This window comes from Apteryx rowi, unplaced genomic scaffold, assembly GCF_003343035.1.
Source record: "Apteryx rowi isolate R43461 unplaced genomic scaffold, aptRow1 scaffold_40, whole genome shotgun sequence".
Classification (NCBI taxonomy): Eukaryota; Metazoa; Chordata; class Aves; order Apterygiformes; family Apterygidae; genus Apteryx; species Apteryx rowi.
The window spans coordinates 757,710-764,378 of record NW_020450530.1 but is presented as its reverse complement, the minus strand read 5'-3'; the positions used below and the strand labels follow the sequence as shown (position 1 = coordinate 764,378).

The following is a 6,669-nucleotide window of genomic DNA, read 5'->3' as shown; positions in this document are numbered from 1 at the left end:
GAGGCTTGAATTGTATTGTCGATATAAGAGAGTTTTAATTTTTGGACCGAAGCCTGCTCCTGTGTGCAGCTGCGCAGAGTGCCTCAATGGGAAGGGCTCATTAAGATGCAGCTTCTTCCTACACAAGATTCTTCTTAGAAGGGACACTAGCTTATCATAAAAAGTTGATTACTTTCTCCAGATGGGAAGAGTTATTAATAGCCAGCAGCTACTGTAAAGACTTCAAGTTGAATTCTGTGCCTTTCTCTRCGGTGCCTTTCACATCATTTACCCTCTCTTAGCTCCCTCGCTTAGTATTTTGTCTAGTTCTTATTTTCAGCAATATCTTTCTTTGGGCCCAGAATTTATGTTCTCTTGGTCTCTTAAACTATTTTTTCTGGATTTTTTTTCATCCAGAAAGACCGTGTCTGATACCTTCCACGTTAATTAGTGCTTGATGTGTGAACTCGACACTGTGAAAGGAGAAGTTAACTAATTACAGGCTCTATGCCTGGCAACTCAAGATTAGGAGAGCATTTATGTCTAGTTAAATGTTTTTATTAGCTTAATTTCTATTAGAAAACTCACTTTGAAACTTCTCCAATGCAGGTCTTTGCTTAGGCAAAATTTTCATCTAGGATTAAAAAAAAAAAAAAAAAGTAGATAAACAGTGACTGATGCCATCAATTCTAGTCCAAGTTAAGGTTTTTACTAGCCCTTGTCTGTAGTTGCCCTCTTTATCACCACAGCTTAATTGAACTCTGATTATAGAATTTAATTTCTGTTTATGAAAGACCCTGTTTGAAAAATGATGTCAACTTTTTTAGATATTGTTTCCTTTCCACTTCAGGATATTTAGATCTTCTGGGACCTCCTTAATCTCATTATGAAARTAGAGTTGAGCACAGTGGAGCTCCTTATCACAATGTTTTTGCAGCTAGACATTTGCATTGATTATATAGTGTGAGGAAATATTTGTGCTTCTCTCCAGTGCTGTGTGTAGCTCACTCCCTTGTTTATGCTGCCTTTTCTTAAACCATTTTAGGCTCTTTCTTCACGCCAGGACCCTAAAAGTTAAGCTCTTAAAAATGAAAGAAACTTGAGAAGGAGACATAACAGTCTGGAGACAACTTCACCAAGCTGTTGACAATATCATATTTTTCAAAAATAAATAACCCGCAGAGCACTGACATGCCAGCATGTTGAGTTAACGCTGCGCGTCTCGGGGGCAAAATTCAGCGCTGCTTGATATCATTCTCCAAACTGCAGTGGGCCGCGGTAGAGCCTGTGGTGCACGTAACCAGTGCGCTCTCTTAAAAATAAATAAATAAATAAACAAATCACAACTTTGGAGGGCCTGGTCCTGAGGGATGCTGAGCATTTGCAGCTCACAGGCTGCTAAGTGTCCAGTCCTTCCAAAAAATCTCTCCCCCGAATGGCTGGTCTAGCAATAATGCAGCTGGCCTGGTGGCCCAGCAGAGGAAGGAAGGGTAAAAGGAAGGGGTGCAGCAGGCTTGTTCCCGGGCAGAGGTACGAACGCTACAAGCGTCAGAACGAGGTGCTAAAGCACTGGCTTCGCTTCATAAACCTATGAAGTTCCATCATTTTGCAGCAACGTTTCCGGCAGCTCAGTGTCATACCAATCCCTAGCAGGGAGTGCTGGGGAGCAGGGTCAGTAGCTACTACTTGTCTTTATCCACGTTGCGGAAGGAGCTCGGATATGAGCAATGTGGATTTTGTCGAGTTTGTGTTGCCCTCTCATTGCTCCTTAGAAGAAAATGAGAATACTGTAAACGAAGAGAAATCATCTGACTTCCTCCTGCTGGGCCCTGTACCTCCAACAGTTCCTTTTTGTATAAAGATAACTTCTATATATTGCTATTATAGAAAATAAGCAGCTGTTGCTCTACAACTTCCACGTTACTCACGCTACTCGTTTTTCCTCTATTGGTAGTCTACAAAGAGTGCCTGAATTTAGATTGAACTCCATCTTGTCCTCTGTCAGGCTGAACAGCACTTAGAAAAACGAAGCCACAATCTGCTTGGAGAGTCTCCTTTTATGGAGATGAGTCCAACTCTTGACCTGAAATTGCTGAAAACCCTTCATTGGTTCCTGACCTAAGGTGGGATTTAAGCAGTGAGATAGATAAGGGTTTGTGTTTCCTTGTCAGCATGAATCTTACCTTGACTTTGGCTTGCTTTCCTTAAGTTTACGTAAAAGCTGTATTCTTCCTATGCTGGAATTAAAGAGTTTGCGAGAAGGCTTCAGTCTCTGGCACAGAGAGTATCCTTTGGTTAAGCTGTTAGAGATGGGCATTTTCAGCAAAATTTTGCACGCATAACTTTGTTAAAGGACTTGCTTCCTCTTCAGAAAATCTAGGCTCTTTCTTCAATGTTGATTTAAAATTACTAACAAATATTTCATGTTAAACAATGTGAGAGAAATAATTGCCTGTATATAGTCTAACTCTAATGTTGAAGGATTTATTTGCTAATGTTTCCAGTGAACCTCAAGTAACCCTGCCTCCATTCCTTCTCTTACACTAACACAAGGCTACTTTTTAGAGAGGTTCAGGCAGTAGTTTTGGGTATGGGATTATGTACAAATCAGAACACGTGCATTTTAAGTGTCCTGTATGCCAACATTACGTATGTGTGCCAATGCAATACTCAGTTTGATGCATCTTCACAAAATGTGCATATCATCGATGTAATTTCTTGTATGTAGGAAAACTCAATCTGGTTAGAGGGAAAAGTTGCAAGATGGAGTAGAGCTCTAAAACAAGTAAAGAGTACTCTGTGTGGATGTGAAAGACGGGAAATAGCTATTTATTCCTGTCTAGCTTACAAAACCAGGTTTTGATGCCATAGATCCACTCTAAAGCATTGTGATCTTAGCTCCAGTGCATCGTTGGCATTAAGAAGTTTGCTACGGTCATTTACCCGTTAGCCGTCAAATGGCATCATTTCAATGCTTTTACCTGTGTCTTCTGTGATTCAGGTATCAGTCCGTTAGAAACTGTCACATCTGGCAATAGCAAATAGCAAACTGACAGTTTGGGTTTTAATGAGCAGAGCTGATGGTTTCAGGTCACTTTCTAGTAGCTAAAAACATGTTGATGCAGAAAGTGCAGTATTTCCCATTAACCTTAAAGAAAAGTCATTTTGCTTGAAGGCAAAAATATAGTTTTCAAATTTAAAAAAATTAATTCTCGCAGATTCTGTTCTAGACAAACCGATGATCACTTTCAATAGAACAGGCCTCCACGCAGCAACCTCAGTACTTCGGTATGTTTTTCATGCTCTCTTGCTCCTTTGCAAGGGTGGCAGGTTCCTTGTGATTATAGTCATTATATTTGCCTGTTTTGTGTTTACAGTGGCATCACTGACTTGCCCAAGCAAACCATTGCTAATGCAGTGTCAGCAAAGAGAAGGGTAAGTTTCATGATGTGTTTCAAATATGAAGTTTTTATTTAGACTTTGCTCTCATCTTTTTGGGGAAAACTTTTCAAGGTGTATACTATGCTGTTTCTTTCTAGATTTTACTACTTCAGCTTGGTTACTAAATCTGGGAAGTGCGGGTAGTCTCACGTCACTACTTTTCAACTGTACAACAAGCCAAAATTCAAGAGTTTACTGGCTCATTCACTTAGGGAGGTGGCGTCTGGTATGTTACTACAACTCTGCTTCTCCTCGAGTGTGCAAAAGCCCTTCTTGGCTGTACACAGGAGGATCAGAAAATTTCATTTCTTTCCTTGCAGTCCTGAACTTTTCAGCTCACAGCCTGAAGCAGAGGCCTGCCCTAGGCTTGTGTCAGTACCAGTCACCAAGGCTGTTGGGCTGCTGGAAGCTTTTCTGTTTCCAGACGGTTTCTACCTACCTTCTCTCCCTTTTGTGTAGTCCCTTCTCAAACTGCATCTGGCTGTAGCAGTAGCAGTAATGATACCCCCTCTCCCCCCCCACCCTAGGAAGGGGAAGGAAGTTAGCACTCTTGCAATCCCATCCTCCATATATTATAAAAACAAAACCAGAAAAATGCAAAAGCGGATTGTATTCCTTAACTGTCTCTTTACTGTCATTGTTGGCCACTGGTCAGGGAGGGGATAAGTAGAAAATCTATAGCCATTAGGGTAAGGACAATACACACTGAATATACCCAAGAACAGATATGATCTGAAGAATGATACAGTTATGATACTTGACAGGGACAATAGCATAAAAATAATAGAAAAGCAATTCACTTATTCAAAACCAAGGCAAAAGATTTATTTATATCTTACTGTAGTAATGAAAAATATCCTATCCAGTTGTTCAATAGGACATAAAACAGCAGCTGCTTGTTGTAAAACACTTTAAGTCTGCAGAAGTAATTAGTGGGCATGCAGAAGTAACAGAAGAACTGTCTGAGGAGCTCCAGGAGCCGGTAATATTGATTTTTAACATATCTTGAAACTCTGCAGAGTTCCAAACTACACAGAGAAAATCGGGAGGCAACAGTGGGATGATCTGATATTCCTTCCAAACTGGAATGGCCAGGAGGGGAAGTAACCAGTGGTTTGGGGTTGTTTTTGGTAGTGGTAGCCTGAATAATGCCACTCAGCATGCTTTCATGGAAAAAAAAGGTCATTTCTAACAAGCATTAGAAGTTTGTCAAGTTACTGTTATCAGCCAACCCTGTGGAATCACTCAAACATTTGCTTTAGATAGTTTGACATGCTAGTTTAAAAAAATCAACATAGTCTACATTAAATGATCTTAAAACCAGTTACCTGCAAAAATCAAAAAAGAATTGTAACTGGGAAAAGAGACATCCGGTGAAGCATTTCTGGGGTCCTTCAAAGAACTGTTGGTCAACATCAGTGACTCGTGAAACTTGCAGATAAGGCAACCTGTTGAGAAGGGGACTGTTAAAGAAACCAGCCCGACGGCTTCATAAAGGGGGCTGCCTGTGACAACACCGATTTTAATGCATCCGGGATGAAAATCATGTTTAGAAACTGCAGCCCAGCTCCTCACAGGTATCTTGAATTCCCGGCATTCATTGATTTCAGTGGGAGATAGGTATTTAGATGTCTCTGAGGGCCTGGGCCAAAGATGACAGGCCACCTCCAGGGTGTTGGAAACTGCCGGCACAGCAGCAACCAAACAGGCGCAGCAGATCTGGCAGACGGTAACTGCTACCGCGTGACGCTTGCCCCTCCAGTTCAGAGACAACCCCACAACACAAAACCTTGTGGAGTATCAGCCAGGATCTGGAAAACACTATCTCCCGCACAGGGCAAAAGTGAGACCGTTACCGGAACGCCGCTCACTTCCAGCATCAGCATTTCTTAAAAAGCGCTGGCAAACTTGGGGTAGGTACGCAGCCTTTCTAAACTTATCAATATTGCAGGGCGGTTTGATGAGGCTCCTAAATTTCTCATAGTCTCCTGTTCTTGCTTTTTGTCCTGAATTGGCCTGTTGATGTACATAGTCCTTACAAAATCACTACCTGTTACTGCGCGGCAGATTTCGCCAGCCTTTTTCTGTAACTTCCTGGGGAAATGACTCTCTTTTTCTCCTCTTCACAGGATTTCCATTGTGCTTGGAGCCGTGTTCTGGTCTCCGCTCAGCTCTATAATTTATGCCTCTGTGGCGAGCGCAGTCTGTGCACTAGCCTACCGCCCTGCCTGGGGGGAGTGCAGAGGCAGGCGGTGTAGGTGCCAGATGATACTGTCGGTGGTGAATTTTTAATGCTTAGAGGCTCACAGGTTCTGAGGTTGGTGCTGAACGGGCTGGTGCCGGTTCTGCTACTTTTTTCCTACTGTCTTGGCATAGCGTGTGCCTGAAAATGTCCAGCAACACGAATGCTCTTGCTGAGTTGCCTGTGGGTCAGTGATGTGCGTAGGCTCCTGGCAGATGTAGCGCGAGCAAAACGTCTCTGGACTTGAGTCCTGAAAAAACAGTTTTGTTGCATGACGTGAGCATCCAAGACGTGGCTGACCCTAAGCAGAGAGTTTTGTCCTGTCTGTCTGGCATTGAAATGAATCACTTTTTCATAGGCTGAGGTCTGCCATAAGGTCGGTGGGAAGTGGGGAGTCTTGCTGGTGTTTTTTCCTGTTTGTAATGTCCAACCAATAGGAACATGAAGATAATATACTCACTAAGATGTAAAATTAAAAAAACAAACAAAAAGACTAAGAATCCTTGGAAGAAGTCCCTACAGAGCAGCGGGTTCAGACTCTGGAGAGTTTCTCCCCCTGCTCTGACCGCGCTGCGGCTGCCCCCCGCGTGGGTCCCCGTGGGGGAACTGAGGGGTCCCCGGAGCCCGGCAGCCCCAAGCGGCTCGCGCATGCAAATGCTGAGGGGAAATGTGAAACTTCTGTAAAATATTTAATATCTTCACTAAGAGCTCCTGGAGACTTCAAAACAGTAATGCACGGGCGTTTCCTTTCCGGGTGGCGGTAGTGAAAGTTGAACAGAAAGGAGAAGGAGCCGCTGCTTGCTTTGCTTTCTGCTGGGGTGTCTTTCAGGCTCTCCGTGCATCGCATCGCCCCGGGCCCCTGCCACAGCCGTAGCCTTGAGCGCCCTGGTGAGTTTTGCTGCCTCGGAAGAAGTACGTGCTTAGGGCGCGCGCAGAAACCCCCCTCTCCTTTCCCTTTTTCACTCTAAGCGGGTAAAACGCAGCAGAAGCCCCTTTCTGGCGCTTGC

The 6,669-nt window shown here is 43.4% G+C and overlaps 1 protein-coding gene across 4 annotated transcripts in view; it reads left to right on the top strand.

Moving 5' to 3' along the window:
• Positions 1–3,356: 3,356 nt before the first annotated feature.
• ADORA2A (adenosine A2a receptor) overlaps positions 3,357–6,669 on the top strand; it is a 33,878-nt gene continuing 30,565 nt past the window's right edge. For 2 of the 4 annotated variants that reach the window (XM_026075192.1, XM_026075188.1), the window contains exon 1: positions 4,159–6,550. The gene's annotated coding sequence lies outside the window, so the exon portion shown is untranslated. Of the gene's footprint in view, positions 3,415–4,158; positions 6,575–6,669 lie in introns of those variants that run through there. The other 2 variants (XM_026075193.1, XM_026075191.1) reach the window with 2 other exon arrangements.